The sequence below is a fragment of the Lathyrus oleraceus genome, chromosome 3 (genome assembly GCF_024323335.1).
Source record: "Lathyrus oleraceus cultivar Zhongwan6 chromosome 3, CAAS_Psat_ZW6_1.0, whole genome shotgun sequence".
Classification (NCBI taxonomy): Eukaryota; Viridiplantae; Streptophyta; class Magnoliopsida; order Fabales; family Fabaceae; genus Lathyrus; species Lathyrus oleraceus.
The window spans coordinates 109,092,526-109,111,198 of record NC_066581.1 but is presented as its reverse complement, the minus strand read 5'-3'; the positions used below and the strand labels follow the sequence as shown (position 1 = coordinate 109,111,198).

At 36.3% G+C, this 18,673-nt stretch overlaps 1 non-coding gene across 1 annotated transcript; it reads left to right on the top strand.

The window, feature by feature from the left end:
* The first annotated feature begins 12,678 nt into the window (after positions 1-12,678).
* LOC127133289 (small nucleolar RNA R71) lies at positions 12,679-12,785 on the top strand. The gene has a single exon (XR_007807275.1). It is a non-coding gene; the product is annotated as a small nucleolar RNA R71 (small nucleolar RNA).
* Positions 12,786-18,673: the final 5,888 nt, after the last annotated feature.

The following is an 18,673-nucleotide window of genomic DNA, read 5'->3' as shown; positions in this document are numbered from 1 at the left end:
ATGCATAGAAGAGAGATCGAAAGCAAGGAGAAAGTTTTAGTGAAAGAAATCAAGAGATCATGAGTGAGATGGTTTGAGAAGAGGTGTTTGTTATTTTTTTCTTTCTTTCATTTTATGTTTGATGATTAACGTTAGAACTTATTTAAGAAAGAAAAAGTGTTTCTTTTTTTTATTTCTTTTCCTCAATTCCACTTGTCAATGCCTGAATGGTGGTTGTAAAGTTTTTGAAAATTGAAATGTTCCTCTTTTGCAATATATATATATATATATATATATATATATATATATATATATATATATATATAATATATATATATATATATATATATATATATATATATATATATATATATATATATATATATATATATATATATTATTTTATGTTTTTTTTTTGATTTGTCATTACTATTATTATTTTCTCTAGATTGTTTATTTTTGTGTGCTTTGTTTGGGCTTTAGCCCATTTGGTTGTTGCACCCCCATATTAATTTATCTCTATCTTTGTTGGTTTTATTTATTTTTCTTTTCCCTGATTTTATTTAGATAAGTATTTACACTTAATATTTCAAATTGTTTATTTGTTTAAAGTAAATGTTGTAAATAGAAAAAAATCGATTTATTTGTTCCATCGATTTTTCATAGATGCCTTGCAATATCGAAGTTAAAAATTCAATTTAACTTCAAAAACTGCTTAAGCACATAAAGTTTTGTTGACCGGCCTCAGATAGGATGATTCATACATGAATCACTTTATGATTTCTTAACTAATCGTTAAATTCTTTTAGTTTAATTTTTGTTTCTTTTTGTCGCTTAAATCATCGGGTTTTCCTAGATGCGTTGCAATTTCAAATTTAAAAATTCAATTTAACTTAAGAAATTACTTAAACGCGTTGAGTTTTGTTGACCGGCCTCATATATGGTGATTCCTACATGAATCACTTTTACGATTGCTTAACATAGAACTAAATTATGTAGTTCAAATTTCTGATTTTTATTTTAAGTCCATTTGCTTTCGCTTGGGCCTTCTTACAACGAGACTTTTATTTATAATGATCTTTTGAGCTTATATTATTAATTATTAGACTGTATCCCCATTCGGCAAACTGTACCCCCATTCCCGTAATTTGTGTAATAAGTTTACCACTTTCATTTATTTTTATTATCAGTTGATTGTTAATTCAAAGATTAAAATCAACCCTTTTTAGAAAAAGAACAAAAACAAAAATATTTGATCCAACGTCGAGTCCTTTTTCCCAAATCAAATTCAAAATTGAATGCAAAATCGAGTGTCACTCCCGCCACATCTAAACTCTTTGCATAAGTCAACTTCAGACGCTTGATCCAACGTCAAGTCGTCCCCCTGTTTTTAAAGCTTTTCACAATAAAAAATGGAAGAATCTGATTAGGTTTAAACTTTCTGTTTTTCGAATGTTAGGATACTGCTGTAGAGCTCCATGTTCAAACATTCGTCTTTCATATTAAAAAACGATAATTACAAAAATTATGTCATTTCTCTTATAGAAGAAAAAGATTGATTGGGTATTGACCTTCTTTTTCTCGATTATTTGGACATTGCAGTTGAGCTTCTTTTCTGAATAATCGTCTTCCGTTAATGAACTTTGATCTAATTCACTACACAATTTTTATAAACTTTTGGATGAAAAGAGAGTGATTGAGCTTAGGCCTTTTCCTTTTCGGGCATTTGAGCACTGCAGTAGAGCTCCTTGTTTGGATGCTTATCTCTGCTTAAAATCAACTCAAACCAATCAAACTTGTTTTCCGCCCTTGTGCGGCCTCGAAAATATTTTTTAGAAAAGAGTGTGCTACATCTATTTTGAAGCAAAACAAACAAAGACTTTAGCCTCCAAAAGTGAGCAACAAGTAAATGTTTAACGGCTCAAATGTGTTTTAAGCATCACTCTCTAGAAGCAATCAATCTAGTAGTTCTCTTTTAGTAGAAATACGTAGCCATGAGTTCTCCATAACACCTGAAGATACATAGGAGCAGGATTGAGAAATCTTGCCATGCACATTAATGTTAAAAAATATCCTTTTATTAAAAAATATTCTTCCTTTCTCTTTTCTCACTCGATAGGTAGAAGATCGCAAATAATATCATGCTAACACTCTTGCATAAAACTAACTAAATGGGTCTCGTTGAGTATAATAGATGTGAGGGGTGATAATACCTTCCCCTTGCATAACCGAATCTCGAACCCGATTTGGTTGTGACGATCATTTCTTGTGTTTTTTTGTGTGGGTTTTATCGATATTTTCCCTTTCCCTCTTTGGGAATAAATAAAGTTCGATGGCGATTCTCCTTACGCCGGGTATTTTTTGTGTCGCGGCAGCTGTCGACTTTGCTGTGATGACTTTTCCTAAGTGAGTCCACCCTAGTTTAGTTTGTTTTGTGTTTGAGTGTTTGCTTTTATCTGTTTGTATGCTTCTTATCTGCTTTATCTTTATATGCCTTTATTATTTGTGTTTCCAGTTGTTGTACATTGTCAAATGATATCATTGGAACTTTCTGGAACATTGGCATTTGTGTGAGGAAAATCTCTATACCCGAGATATTAGAAAAAATTAAGTTAGGATGGTGGTTGCGTAGTATCGACTAGTGAGACATCAGACCCGTTGGGTTGATGCGAGAACCCCACTCAGATGAGATCCCTTGAAAACATTACTGTTTTACGATTACTAGTTCTGAAAATGATATTTTCAACCTTGATCCATGATTCTGAGGACCTTTTGTAGAACCCAGAACTAATGGCTTTTAGGACAAATGGTTGTGTAATGTTGACCAACGAGACTTAGGACTCGTTGGGTTGATACGAAGACCTCACTCATAATAGATCCTTTTGAGGATATTATTATCTTATGATTAGTCGTTCTGACGATAATATCGTCAAATAGGATCCATGACTATGGGAACTGTGTCTAGAATCGTGGAGTCGATGGTTGTGTAGTGTTGACCTACGAGACTTAGGATTCGTTAGGTTGATACAAAGACATAACCTAGAGTATATCCTTTTGAGGATGTTATTGTCTTACGATTAGTCGTTCTGACGATAATATTCTCGAATAAGGTCCATGACTCTAGGAATCTTTTAAAACCCTAGAGACCCGTGGGTGGATTTCCTTTTCCTGGAACTTTTCTTCCATGAAATAATTGGTCAGAATTTTTCAATGATCACATATCCAATTGTGCATACATAAACATGAGCATTTCATTATCATAAAAAAACACTTATTGCATCAACATGCATCCAATATGCACCATGCATTTCATTCCTCAAATGAAAAGCTCATTTTCATCTCTCCTTGTCTTTAGTAATTCAAGTTGATTCCTCAACGTGCATACGTTACTCGTGCTAACACAAGAAGAGTCATGGATGTAGTTCAGGAAGAAAAAAATTGCTATCAAAGGTGAAACCGACTCCGTCAAAAGCAGAATCAATCATATCTTTGAGGATATGCAAGCTCTGGCTAGAAGAGAGGAATAGGCTCGTGTTTCCATTGCTTCAAGGAATAACACTCATGTTCAAGGGTCTACTCTCCAATCAGGACCTTCAATTCTTGTTCCCAATGCCGTGATTTACGGTCTTCTTCCTGGTTTCACTCCCCGCCTGAGGGAACTCATGGCCTCACCCTGTACATAATTTCAGGGTCGTTGATGGATTTATTGAACAAAGTTCGTATGTTGTTAATCAAATCCCCCTCCTCTCACTGATGAAGAGATCCAAAATGAGTACGAAACATAAAATTATCAAAGGACTGCTCCAGTGGTTAATACTGTTGCTACTCAGGATTCTGAAGCTATGCAAATGTGTCGCGCCTTGGCAGAAAAAATTAGAGTCATGGAGGGGCATAATTCAACTAATTTGAGTGCTCTGGAAACATGTCTAGTGCCTGATGTGGTGATTCCCAATAAATTCAATATGCCAGAGTTCGAAAAATACAAAGGCCTCAGCTGTCCAAATATCCATTTGAAAATGTATTGCACAAATATGGGTGCATATGCTAGGGATGATAAACTCATGATTGATTGTTTTTAAGATAGCTTGACTGGAGCATCTGCAGAATGGTATATGCAGTTGGAGCGCAACAATGTAGGTGCTTGGGCTAGGTTGGATGATGTGTTTGCAAACGAGTACAAGTACAACACTGACATGGAGCAGAACCGTACTCAACTCTAAAATATGTTTTAGAAAGGAAGTGAATCCGTTAAGGACTATGCACAATGTTGGAGGGAACTGGCTGCAAGAGTACACCCACCTCTAATAGACCGTGAACTAATTGACATATTCATGGGTACTTTGCAGGGCCAAACACAGTAATGAAATGAGCATGAACTATTTTGAATCTATCCTTTCGTGCTCACTATTTTTTTTTTCCATTTTTTATCACAAAATAAAATAAAATACATATCTTTATTTATCCTATTCCCTTTTATTTATCAAAATTGTTATGTTAGCAAAGATTGGAGGGAGAATGATGAAAAACGAAATACCCAAAATTGCTGACAAGTAAACTTTCAAACAAAACTTTCCTGATGATGTAAGACATTATTTCACTTACCAAACACCGGAGATATAAAGAAGATAATCCCCCGTCAACCCCTTTGAGCCTAGAAGTTGGTTTTTTCTTTCTAAATGAAAAAACCCTTTTATCTGAACTAGGGGCAAGGTAGTTTTCAATTAATGCGGATTTGCATTCGAATATTAAGAGAGTCATTCCGAACACCTAAGAGGTGTAACCACGTGCTTTTCCCCGTCAAGAAGTGTCAAAGTACTCATGAAAAATTCAAAGGCATTGTGGTTGTTCCCCAAAAAACTAATGACATGGCAGTCATAGTTAGTAGAAAAAGGAAAAGAAAAAGCCTGCTAAGTCGAACACCAAGGAGGTGACTTAGGCAAAAATCGGGGCATCCCGATGGATTGAAATTTTAAAAGAACCAATCTAGGAAAAAGTTAGGGAAAATAAGAAAAATGATAAAATAAATAAAAGTGAAAATAGGTGACCATCGTATCTAGAACCAAAGGGTCACTAAAATTCCTGATAGAATCAATTTTTGCGATTACCAAACAAAGATATGTGACTACCACCTTAAATAAATGACTATCAATGGTTCTCAAGCCATCATATTCACACTGTCGAATTCCTTTTGGAATTGAACACGTTTGTCAAATTAACTACCGGAGATCATCAAGGAGATTGGGTTGGATTAAAATTAGGTTTTGAGCCTCATATCCTTTTGTTCAAAATCCAAGAACTAGGTCATATTACAACCGTTAAAAGACCTAATTGAAGCATGATTTCTTTTGAAAGCATACTCATCAAGGTTGTGTTAACCCGACTCCTAGATATATTTTAATCATCTATATTGGTATCATATCCCATTGTGTTTCGCACTTTGAGTAAACTAGTGATCCATTCACTGTATATCAGCTTCATTAAAATGATAATTGATTTCAAAATTTTGCATGAGCATTGTGTTAAAATTACCATTTTTGAATGAACAATTTTATTTGCAAAATTGACAGTTAACATTGATCGCGACTTTATGAGTCGATTTGGGGTACTAACTGCAAGTGCACAGTTCTATCGCATAGTTTTAAAAGATATCAATCCCACAGGGACTTATGAATCGATATACCGTTTTCTAAGGTTACTTCGTAAAGCTAAGGAGGATGATACTTTGATTGTTTGGGGGAAAAGTAAAACTAAAATTAGATCTAAATTAAATATCAATTAAGCGGATATCGGTATGTAGTTCGTCGTAATTAGGGAATCAAATCTTCGTTGGTTTCTTGGTTTTAAAATAAATCTTTTCAGTAGACACTATTGATTAAAAGCCTTTTCTCAAACTCTCACGCTGTTGAATAGACCATGACTTTATATTAACGTGGCTGTCACTTATTAGTTAAGTCCAAAATCACTTTTTGAAAACAACAAAATCTATAGAAACTCTTTTCATTAAAATAATAACCGTTTAAACACCCTCGTCTCAAACTCTCGCTCTATTGACTTAGATGATATAATTAAACTTAAATGCTTAACTCTCGTCCTCACATTTAACCTTTAAAAATACTTTTTGAAAAAGATTAGAATTCAATTAACTCTAAAAATTGCTTTCGCCCTGATTTAGAATTAATGTCCAATTTACACTGTCCAGTTAAAAACTCAAACTTTCGTTCTATTGATTTTAACTTCTTTATGTCTTTTACTCTCGTACAAAAACTTTGGGATTAACCCTGTAAATTGAGACCATAAAAAGAGTGACTTTATTTTTAAATGAAATTAAACCAACTTAGTTTTGATTCCTTCATCCGCTTACTTTACATACCGATATCTAAAATACTTAGCCAGACATGCTAAACGGGTCTAAACAATCATCATGCTTAAATAAAACCATATCAGGCAAACAATATAAATAAACAGTAATACAGGGCATATATAAATTAAAACAATAAATTAAAGAACTTGAATAATTAATAGCAATCTTGAACACTCCACCACAGACCGGTTGGATTTGTTCTTGAACTCTTCAATCGGACAGGAAAATAAAAGCGAAGGAATAAAATACTATGATCTAACGGAAGGTTAGATCCAGTAAAAGATACACAATAGTCTCTGGTGTAGAAACTATTGTGTGAAAAATTAATTAAGTGCTTGAAAGATTTACTGGAAAAGAAAGAAATAAAAATTGCTAATAAAAATAGAAAGCTGTAAAAAAGTAATGCTGTAAAATATGCTTGCACGGCGGAAAAAGAGAGGAGCCTTTAGGGTTCCATAATTGGTCCTATTTATACCAATGCATTAAGTGACCATTTTCCATTCAGTAGGTTTTTCACGTCAATTGGTCAAGCGAAGAAAGAGGAGGAACGTGCTTCCGTTGCTTCTGTTACGCGTCAAAACCCAAAAATATAGGAATGGGGGTGTGACGCTCGTCACACCATGTGTTACGCTCGTAACACAAGGTAGCAGGGCGTGACGCTCGTCACACCTTGTGTGACAGTCGTCACAGGTTCAGCGCTCCTGGCTTGTAATTGTGGGCTGGGCTTTAGTGGAATTTGCTTCTCATTATCTTTTTGCACCCCTTTTTCTTCCTTTTTCACTTATGCTTCAAATAAGTTACCTGAGACAAATAGAAGGAAAAATACCAAGTAATATCGAATAAAATGAAATAAATCGAAACAAATAATAATATAATTTAATTAAATCGAGTCCAAAAATGTGATATTATTTCATGTTATCAAACTCCCCCATACTTAGACATTTGCTTGTCATCAAGCAAGATACAGTATGGAAATCGTTTTAAAAATTTGGTCAGATGAAATTTCAAAACACACATCAATTCGTACTAGGTTGCAAGTAAACCTTGTTTAGAAGTAACCTGAGTTTAATCTTGACATCAACAACTACCGTTACAACCTCAGATAACCTCACCTTATGCAAACCAGTTCGAGTCATGCTATTATAACTAGCCTAGTTCCTTTACTCTTATTTCACCCGTTTTCATTCTAGCGAAATCATATTAAGCCCTTTATCGTTTCGCGCACATAGTGGAGTGACCGGTTAGTGATTCTGATCCTCTTTTTAGCTTGAAGTTCTGGTACATAAGTTGGATAACTTCGTTATTTAGTCCATTGCAAATTGCGGGGGATCAGACCGTAGTCAATTTGTCCCATCAGGTTAGTGTTAGCTAGAGAAAAGAAAAACAAGAGTTTTAGTCAGTATTTGGCCAAATGCCGAAAGAAGAAAAGAAGAAAAATAATTTATAAGTTAAAATAAATTAAGAATGAATACTAAATAAAATTTAAAAGAATAATTAAAGAAGAAATAAAAATAAAATATTTGTGGGTTGTCTCCCACGAAGCGCATTGTTTAATGTCGCAAGCTCGACATAAAAACTATCAAATATAATCTATAACTTCTGGAGGCATTTCGTCTAAGTGCAGGACTTGTGAATCTTCATTGTTCTCTGCATAATGATAATGTTTTAGACGCTGCCCGTTTACGATAAATGGTTCCATAGATTTTCCTTTAATTTCCACAGCTCCACTTGGAAAGACATTGGTGATTTGGAAAGGGCCTGACCATCTAGAACGTAGTTTTCCTGGGAATAACTTAAGTCTAGAGTTGAACAAAAGGACTATATCGCCTTGTTTGAAGATTTTTCTTGATATACGTTTATCATGCCATTTCTTCGTTCTTTCTTTGTAGATTCTGGCATTTTCGTAGGCGTCTTGTCGAAGTTCCTCTAATTCGTTTAGGTCAAGAATTCGCTTTTCACCAGCGGCCTTATAGTTTAAATTTAGATTTTTAATAGCCCAGTAGGCCTTATGTTCTAATTCTACCGGGAGGTGGCAAGATTTTCCATAAATAAGCTTAAATGGGGTTGTCCCTATGGGAGTTTTGTAAGCGGTTCGATATGCCCATAAAGCTTCTGGTAGTTTCGATGACCAGTCTTTCCTTGAGGTAGCGACTGTTTTTTCCAATATTTGTTTGATTTCTCTGTTAGACACCTCCACTTGTCCACTGGTTTGAGGATGGTAAGGTGTCGCTACTCTATGTCTTACACCATACTTAAACAATAGTTTTTCGAGTATCTTAGATATGAAATGCGATCCACCATCACTGACTACTATTCTTGGGACACCAAATCTCGGAAATATTATATTCTTAAAGAGTCTAGTTACTACTCGTGTGTCGTTTGTTGGAGAAGCTATAACTTCAATCCATTTTGATACGTAGTTAACCGCTACGAGTATGTACTTGTTACCGAAAGAAGGTGGAAAAGGTCCCATGAAATCTATTCCCCACACGTCGAAAATCTCTACTTCCAAAATGCCCTTTTGTGGCATCTCGTCACGTCTAGATATGTTTCCTGTGCGTTGACATCTATCACATTTCTTGATAGCCGCATGCACATCCTTCCATATGTTTGGCCAATAAAGACCGGCTTGTAGGATTTTGAAGCAGGTCTTGGATGTACTTGCATGTCCACCATAAGGAGCATAGTGACAGTGTTGGATTATATTTTCTATCTCTTCTTCAGGTATACACCGACGGAAAATACCATCGGGGCCTCTTTTGAAAAGTAAAGGGTCATCCCAGTAATAATGTTTTATGTCATGGAAGAATCGTTTCTTTTGTTGGTAAGATAAATTAGGTGGAACTATTCCGGCAGCTAAATAATTGACGAAGTCAGCGTACCATGGTGTAACACATATAGCTAAGGTGGTCTCTACCTGTTTATCAGCTTTATTTTCTTCCAAAGTAGCTATAAGTTTATCGTACGAGAAATCATCGTTGATCAATGTTCTTTCCGGTTCCAGGTTTTCGAGTCTAGAGAGGTGATCTGCTACTACGTTTTCAGTTCCTTTTTTATCTTTGATTTCCAGATCAAATTCTTGTAGCAACAAGATCCACCTTATGAGTCTAGGTTTAGCGTCCTTTTTTGTTAAGAGGTACTTAATGGCGGCGTGGTCAGTGTAAACGATTATTTTAGCTCCGACCAAGTAAGAACGAAATTTATCTAGTGCAAATACTACTGCTAAAAGTTCTTTCTCGGTCGTGGCGTAATTCATTTGTGCTTCATCTAGAGTTCTACTTGCGTAATATATGACGTGAAGTTTTTTATCCTTTCGTTGTCCTAAAACAGCGCCTACGGCGTAATCACTTGCGTCACACATTATTTTGAATGGTTCATTCCAATTCGGGGTCTGCATTATGGGTGAGGAGATCAATGCTTGTTTAAGCGTTTGAAATGTTTCTAAAAATTTATTGTCAAAGATGAATTCAACATCTTTCATTAATAATCCGGTCAAAGGTTTAGTTATTTTAGAGAAATCTTTAATGAATCGTCGGTAAAAACCGGCGTGTCCTAAGAAGCTTCGTACTTCTCTCACAGTTTTCGGAGGTTGAAGGTTTTCGATTACTTCTATTTTGGCTTTGTCTACTTCAATTCCTCTATTTGATATGATGTGTCCTAAAACAATTCCTTCTTGTACCATAAAGTGACATTTTTCCCAATTAAGTACTAGGTTTACTTTTACACATCGCTCTAGAACTCTTTCTAGGTTTTCAAGACATTCTTCAAAGCTTTGTCCGCATACGGAAAAATCGTCCATAAATACTTCCATGATATTTTCGAGAAAATCGGCGAATATTGCCATCATGCACCTTTGGAAGGTTGCAGGAGCATTGCACAAGCCAAACAGCATTCGTCGATAGGCGAAGGTACCAAAAGGACATGTGAATGTTGTCTTTTCTTGGTCATCAGGGTGAATTGGTATTTGAAAGAAGCCTGAGTAACCGTCTAGATAGCAGAAATGAGAATGTTTCGCTAATCGTTCTAACATCTGGTCTATGAATGGTAAAGGGAAATGATCTTTTCGGGTTGCTTTGTTTAGTTTCCTATAGTCAATGCATATTCTCCATCTCGATTCGATTCGTTTGGTTATAGTTTCTCCTTTTTCATTTTCAATAACTGTTATACCTCCTTTCTTTGGTACTACGTGTACAGGACTAACCCATTTGCTATCAGATATAGGATATATGATACCTGCTTCTAATAACTTTGTTACTTCCTTCTTCACTACCTCACTCAGGATCGGGTTTAGTCTCCTCTGATGTTCCCTAGAGGTTTTACAGTCTTCTTCTAGCATGATGCGGTGCATACAAATAGAAGGACTTATTCCTTTAAGATCGGTGATGTTGTATCCTAGTGCGGTTGGATATTTTCTTAAGATATGTAGGAGTTTTTCGGTTTCGAGTTTTCCTAGGTCTGCATTAACTATTACTGGTCATTCAAGTTCTAAGTCTAGGAATTCATATCTCAGATTTTTGGGAAGTGTTTTCAGGTCGAGGTTTGGTTTCTTAAGGCATTGCGTAGGGTCCGGTGTTATTGCTAAACATTGGTTAAGTTTGTCTTCTACACGATAGTCAAACAATTTGTCATTTTCTAACTCTGTTTCTTTTATGCATTCATCGATGATATCCATAAAGTAACATGTGTCATCTATTGCAGGTGCTTTCAAAAATTGGGAAAGAATGAACTCAATTTTCTCTTCTCCTACTTCGAAAGTGAGTCGTCCTCGTTTTACGTCTATGATCGCACCGACGGTTGCTAAGAATGGTCTTCCCAATATAATGGGTGTAACTTCATCTTCTCTTATGTCCATAATTATAAAATCGGTTGGAATGTAGAATTGACCTATGCGCACGGGAACGTTTTCAAGAATTCCTACAGGATATCTAACAGAACGATCTGCTAATTGCACAGACATTTTAGTTGGTCTTAATTCTCCCATTTCCAGTTTCTTGCATATGGATAAAGGCATAACACTGATACCGGCTCCTAAATCGCATAAGGCTTTATCTATGAAAATTTTTCCTATGTGACAGGGTATAGAGAAACTACCAGGATCTTTAAGTTTTGGAGGCATATTCTGGATTATGGCGCTACATTCAGCAGTGAGTGTAACGGTTTCGCTATCTTCAAGTTTCCTTTTATTAGAAAGAATTTCTTTTAAGAACTTAGCATATGAGGGCATCTGCGTAATAGCTTCTGTAAACGGAATTGTGACGTTTAATTGTTTCAGTAGGTCAACAAATTTTTTAAATTGGCCCGCATCTTTGGTTTTAATAAGCCTTTGAGGGTAAGGGATAGGTGGTTTATAAGGTGGTGGAGGTACATAAGGTTCTTTCTTTTCTACGGTTTCCTTATTACTCTCTTCCTTTTCCTTAGGTTTACTTTCTTCCTCAGTTGACTTTTTAGAGTTTTGGTTTTCCATCCTTGGATCAGACGGTCCTTCTACTTCCGTTCCACTTCTTAATATGATTGCATGAGCGTGGCTTTTCGGGTTAGGTTGGGGCTGTCCAGGAAATGTGCCAGTTGGGGCAGCAGTAGGCGCTTGTTGTTGAGCTACTTGTGAGATTTGTGTTTCCATCATTTTGTTATGGGTAGCCAGGGCATCTACTTTACTTGCTAGTTGTTTAATTTGTTCGCTAGTGTGTACATTCTGGTTTAAGAAATCTTTATTGGTTTGCTGTTGAGAAGCTATGAAGTTCTCCATCATGATTTCCAAGTTGGATTTCCTAGGAACGTTATTGTTAGGTGTAGATGGGATCGGCTTTTGATATCTCGGAGGTATAGCTGGGGCTTGATTGGGAGCTTGTCCTGGTGCGTATAAAGCATTATTACTCTTATATGAAAAATTAGGATGGTTCTTCCAGTTAGAGTTATAGGTATGCGAGTAGGGATTTCCTTGAGCATAATTCACTTGTTCTGCTTGGATTCCTGTTAGGAGTTGACAGTCTGCAGGAGTGTGACCTTGGATTCCATAGACTTCGCAATTTTGAGTTGCGGCAACCACGGTGGCTGGAGGTGATACATTTAAACTTTCAATTTTCTGGGCCAGAGCATCCACTTTTGCATTAACATGATCAAGGCTACTTATCTCGTACATGCCACTTTTCGTTTGAGGTTTTTCTACCATTGTTCGGTCGCTTCCCCACTGATAATGGTTTTGGGCCATGCTTTCGATAAGTTGATAAGCATCGGCATAAGGTTTATCCATAAGCGCACCACCTGCGGCGGCGTCTATTGTTAACCTTGTGTTGTATAAGAGACCATTATAGAAGGTATGAATTACTAACCAGTCCTCTAAAACATGGTGTGGACAAAGTCTCATCATGTCTTTGTATCTTTCCCATGCTTCGAAAAGAGACTCGTTATCTTTCTGTTTAAATCCATTTATCTGGGCTCTCAACATAGCTGTTTTGCTTGGAGGAAAATATCAGGCAAGAAAGACTTTCTTCAACTCGTTCCATGTGGTGACTGAGTTGGAAGGAGGAGACTAAAGCCATCTTCTAGCTTTATCTCTTAACGAGAAAGGAAAGAGACGAAGTCGAATTGCCTCTGAAGTGACACCATTAGCTTTAACAGTATCAGCGTATTGAACAAATACGGATAAATGAAGGTTTGGATCCTCGTTAGGATTTCCAGAGAATTGATTCTGTTGCACTGCTTGTAGCAGCGAAGGCTTAAGTTCGAAGTTGTTTGCTTCGATTGCGGGTGGAGCAATACTCGAATGCGACTCATCTTGCGATGGAGCGGCGTAATCTCGAAGAGCACGAGTTGGTTCTGCCATCTCGGGTATCGGCGAAGGAAGAAGATTTTTGAGGTCGGGCACTTCGATAGGAGGGAGATTGTTTGCAGCACGATATTCCCGAATTCGTCGTAAGACTCGGAGATATAGTTCAATGTCGTTGATTCGTAAGTAAAACGGCTCGCCTTGTGAGCGAGTGTGTGGCATACAAATCAACGAAAGAAAAAAGGAAAAATAAAAATTGCCTTAGTCTCTACAGCGTAACAGAAGAGTTACGATATCGACTAAATAAAAGTCCCCGGCAACGGCGCCAAAAACTTGATCGCGACTTTATGAGTCGATTTGGGGTACTAACTGCAAGTGCACAGTTCTATCGCGTAGTTTTAAAAGATATCGATCCCACAGGGACTTATGAATCGATATACCATTTTCTAAGGTTACTTCGTAAAGCTAAGGTGGATGATACTTTGATTGTTTGGGGGAAAAGTAAAAGTAAAATTAGATCTAAATTAAATATCAATTAAGCGGATATCGGTATGTAGTTCGTCGTAATTAGGGAATCAAATCTTCGTTGGTTTCTTGGTTTTAAAATAAATCTTTTCAGTAGACACTATTGATTAAAAGCCTTTTCTCAAACTCTCGCTCTGTTGAATAGACCATGACTTTATATTAACGTGGCTGTCACTTATTAGTTAAGTCCAAAATCACTTTTTGAAAACAACAGAATCTATAGAAACTCTTTTCATTAAAATAATAACCGTTTAAACACCCTCGTCTCAAACTCTCGCTCTATTGACTTAGATGATATAATTAAACTTAAATGCTTAACTCTCGTCCTCACATTTAACCTTTAAAAATACTTTTTGAAAAAGATTAGAATTCAATTAACTCTAAAAATTGCATTCGCCCTGATTTAGAATTAATGTCCAATTTACACTGTCCAGTTAAAAACTCAAACTTTCGTTCTATTGATTTTAACTTCTTTATGTCATTTACTCTCGTACAAAAACTTTGGGATTAACCCTGTAAATTGAGACCATAAAAAGAGTGACTTTATTTTTAAATGAAATTAAACCAACTTAGTTTTGATTCCTTCATTCCGCTTACTTTACATACCGATATCTAAAATACTTAGCCGGACATGCTAAACGGGTCTAAACAATCATCATGCTTAAATAAAACCATATCAGGCAAACAGTATAAATAAACAGTAATACCAGGCATATATTAATTAAAACAATAAATTAAAGAACCTGAATAATTAATAGCAATCTTGAACACTCCACCACAGACCGGTTGGATTTGTTCTTGAACTTTTCAATCGGACAGGAAAATAAAAGCGAAGGAATAAAATACTATGATCTAACGTAAGGTTAGATCCAGTAAAAGATACACAATAGTCTCTGGTGTAGAAACAATTGTGTGAAAAATTAATTAAGTGCTTGAAAGATTTACTGGAAAAGAAAGAAATAAAAATTGTTATAAAAATAGAAAGTTGTAAAAAAGTAATGCTGTAAAATATGCTTGCACGGCGGAAAAAGAGAGGAGCCTTTAGGGTTCCATAATTGGTCCTATTTATACCAATGCATTAAGTGACCATTTTCCATTCAGTAGGTTTTTCACGTCAATTGGTCAAGCGAAGAAAGAGGAGGAACGTGCTTCCGTTGCTTCTGTTACGCGTCAAAACCCAAAAATATAGGAATGGGGGTGTGACGCTCGTCACACCATGTGTTACGCTCGTAACACAAGGTAGCAGAGTGTGACGCTCGTCACACCTTGTGTGGCGGTCGTCACAGGTTCAGCGCTCCTGGCTTGAAATTGTGGGCTGGGCTTTAGTGGAATTTGCTTCTCATTATCTTTTTGCACCCCCTTTTCTTCCTTTTTCACTTATGCTTCAAATAAGTTACCTGAGACAAATAGAAGGAAAAATACCAAGTAATATCGAATAAAATGAAATAAATCGAAACAAATAATAATATAATTTAATTAAATCGAGTCCAAAAATGTGATATTATTTCATGTTATCAAACATCAAGGAAATTCTTCCAAAAACACAGTCAGCTAGGTGCAAGTTGTTTCAAGATCCAATGAATTCAGGGTAATCTATTTGAGTCGCAGCAAGTCTCTCAAGGCTCACACTAGGACATGCCACTTCCACAGTATAGTGAGACCCGCCACTCCAAAAGTAGGTAAATCACAGTGAGTTTTCCTTATGGAATATATTACACTCCTGCGGACTTTCGGTCTCTCTAATTTCTTTTCCTTTTGTGGCAATATTTCCCCACAAAGAATTTACTTTTGCATTCATAACATTTGCATCACGAGGTCTCTTAGGGACCAAAATTTGTTTATGTGTTATTATTTAAGCCCATTCTACTGAGTTGACATGAAGATTTTAACCTTCTCCTCCTCAGTTAGAATGTCCTTAAATAGGGGCAGCTGTAAGACCCTAATTTTGACCCTAAGATCCCTCATGCAATTTCATCATAAGCATTAGCATTGGGATCATACCTTGGCATCCTCCTTACCCCTCTTTCATTGGGTTTGTTTTGGTAGAGATCACCAAGCACTATGTGATTGTATCATACTTGTACATTATCATTTTCACTAACCAAACTACCAAAAACATGTCTTTGCATTGGCCTAACTCTTTTGTAGGTAAGGCATGATCCCATTGATTTACCAAGTTCATATCTAGGGTTTGAGACCCTCATGACAAAGAGCACAACCATGAGTTAATCCAAGAATGGGTATAAGCATCATATATGAGTCCCATTGATTCTACATGTTATATTGATCAAGCATTCTTCAAGAGTTTGAGGGTGATTTGCCTTGGAAACCCTAGTTTGACTAGGTATCTTGAGTAACTTCTCCAACAAGCTATCTCACCAATTGATCAAATTTCTCAATGGACACTTAAAAATTTAACATCTTATGCATATATGATCTACCATGAACCCATAAAGTCAAGAGAATTGAAGATTAGCAAGTTGGTTGATGGGGGTTGGCCAGATGAATTCATCTAATCAAAACTGGGTCTCCCTAGACCCTATATCCTACAATATTCACCATATTAAAATGATTCCAAGAGAAACCTTACTCTAAATGACATTCCAAACAACTTTCATGTTGAGACTTAGAGCTAGTTTTGCTTGCAAAATCATTTTCTATGTTGAATCATTATAGGTCATTTTGTCTAAACCCTAATTTGAATGTCAACTTCCCAAGGCCATAAATTGCTCAATTTTTATGAGATTAAATATTTCTAAGTAGTAAAATCAAATTCAAGATGTCTACTTCAACTTTTATGTTTGGAGTGAGAGCTAATTCAACTTTTATGAGCATGTGATATGAGGTTACATTATAGGTCACCTTTGACCTATACCATTGAACAAGTGATTTTTCCAAACTTCAAAAATGAATAACTCTATCATTTCAAATCCAAATTAATAAAAAATATCCTTTTAATAAAAAATATTCTTCCTTTCTCTTTTCTCACTCGATAGGTAGAAGATCGCAAATAATATCATGCTAACACTCTTGCATAAAACTAACTAAATGGGTCTCGTTGAGTATAATAGATGTGAGGGGTGCTAATACCTTCCCCTTGCATAACTGAATCTCGAACCCGATTTGGTTGTGACGACCATTTCTTGTGTTTTTTTTGTGGGTTTTATCGATATTTTCCCTTTCCCTCTTTGGGAATAAATAAAGTTCGGTGGCGATTCTCCTTACGCCGAGTATTTTTTGTGTCGCGGCAGCTGTCGACTTTGCTGTGATGACTTTTCCTAAGTGAGTCCACCCTAGTTTAGTTTGTTTTGTGTTTGAGTGTTTGCTTTTATCTGTTTGTTTGCTTCTTATCTACTTTATCTTTATATGCCTTTATTATTTGTGTTTCCAGTTGTTGTACATTGTCAAATGATATCACTGGAACTTTCTGGAACATTGGCATTTGTGTGAGAAAAATCTCTATACCCGAGATATTAGAAAAAATTAAGTTAGGATGGTGGTTGCGTAGTATCGACTAGTGAGACATCAGACCCGTTGGGTTGATGCGAGAACCCCACTCAGATGAGATCCCTTGAAAACATTACTGTTTTACGATTACTAGTTCTGAAAATGATATTTTCAACCTTGATCCATGATTCTGAGGACCTTTTGTAGAACCCAGAACTAATGGCTTTTAGGACAAATGGTTGTGTAATGTTGACCAACGAGACTTAGGACTCGTTGGGTTGATACGAAGACCTCACTCATAATAGATCCTTTTGAGGATATTATTATCTTATGATTATTCGTTCTGACGATAATATCGTCAAATAGGATCCATGACTATGGGAACTGTGTCTAGAACCGTGGAGTCGATGGTTGTGTAGTGTTGACCTACGAGACTTAGGATTCGTTAGGTTGATACAAAGACATAACCTAGAGTATATCCTTTTGAGGATGTTATTGTCTTACGATTAGTCGTTCTGACGATAATATTCTCGAATAAGGTCCATGACTCTAGGAATCTTTTAAAACCCTAGAGACCCGTGGGTGGATTTCCTTTTCCTGGAACTTTTCCTCCATGAAATAATTGGTCAGAATTTTTCAATGATCACATATCCAATTGTGCATACATAAACATGAGCATTTCATTATCATAAAAAAACACTTATTGCATCAACATGCATCCAATATGCACCATGCATTTCATTCCTCAAATGAAAAGCTCATTTTCATCTCTCCTTGTCTTTAGTAATTCAAGTTGATTCCTCAATGTGCATACGCTACTCGTGCTAACACAAGAAGAGTCATGGATGTAGTTCAGGAAGAAAAAAATTGCTATCAAAGATGAAACCGACTCCGTTAAAAGCAGAATCAATCATATCTTTGAGGATATGCAAGCTCTGGCTAGAAGAGAGGAAGAGGCTCGTGTTTCCATTGCTGCAAGGAATAACACTCATGTTCAAGGGTCTACTCTCCAATCAGGACCTTCAATTCTTGTTCCGAATGCCGTGATTTACGGTCTTCTTCCTGGTTTCACTCCCCGCCTGAGGGAACTCATGGCCTCACCCTGTACATAATTTCAGGGTCGTTGATGGATTTATTGAACAAAGTTCGTATGTTGTTAATCAAATCCCCCTCCTCTCACTGATGAAGAGATCCAAAATGAGTACGAAACATAAAATTATCAAAGGACTGCTCCAGTGGTTAATATTGTTGCTACTCAGTATTCTGAAGCTATGCAAATGTGTCGCGCCTTGGCAGAAAAAATTAGAGTCATGGAGGGGCATAATTCAACTAATTTGAGTGCTCTGGAAACATGTCTAGTGCCTGATGTGGTGATTCCCAATAATATCAATATGCCAAAGTTCAAAAAATACAAAGGGCTCAGCTGTCCAAATATCCATTTGAAAATGTATTGCACAAATATGGGTGCATATGCTAGGGATGATAAACTCATGATTGATTGTTTTTAAGATAGCTTGACTAGATCATCTGCAGAATGGTATATGCAGTTGGAGCGCAACAATGTAGGTGCTTGGGCTAGGTTGGATGATGTGTTT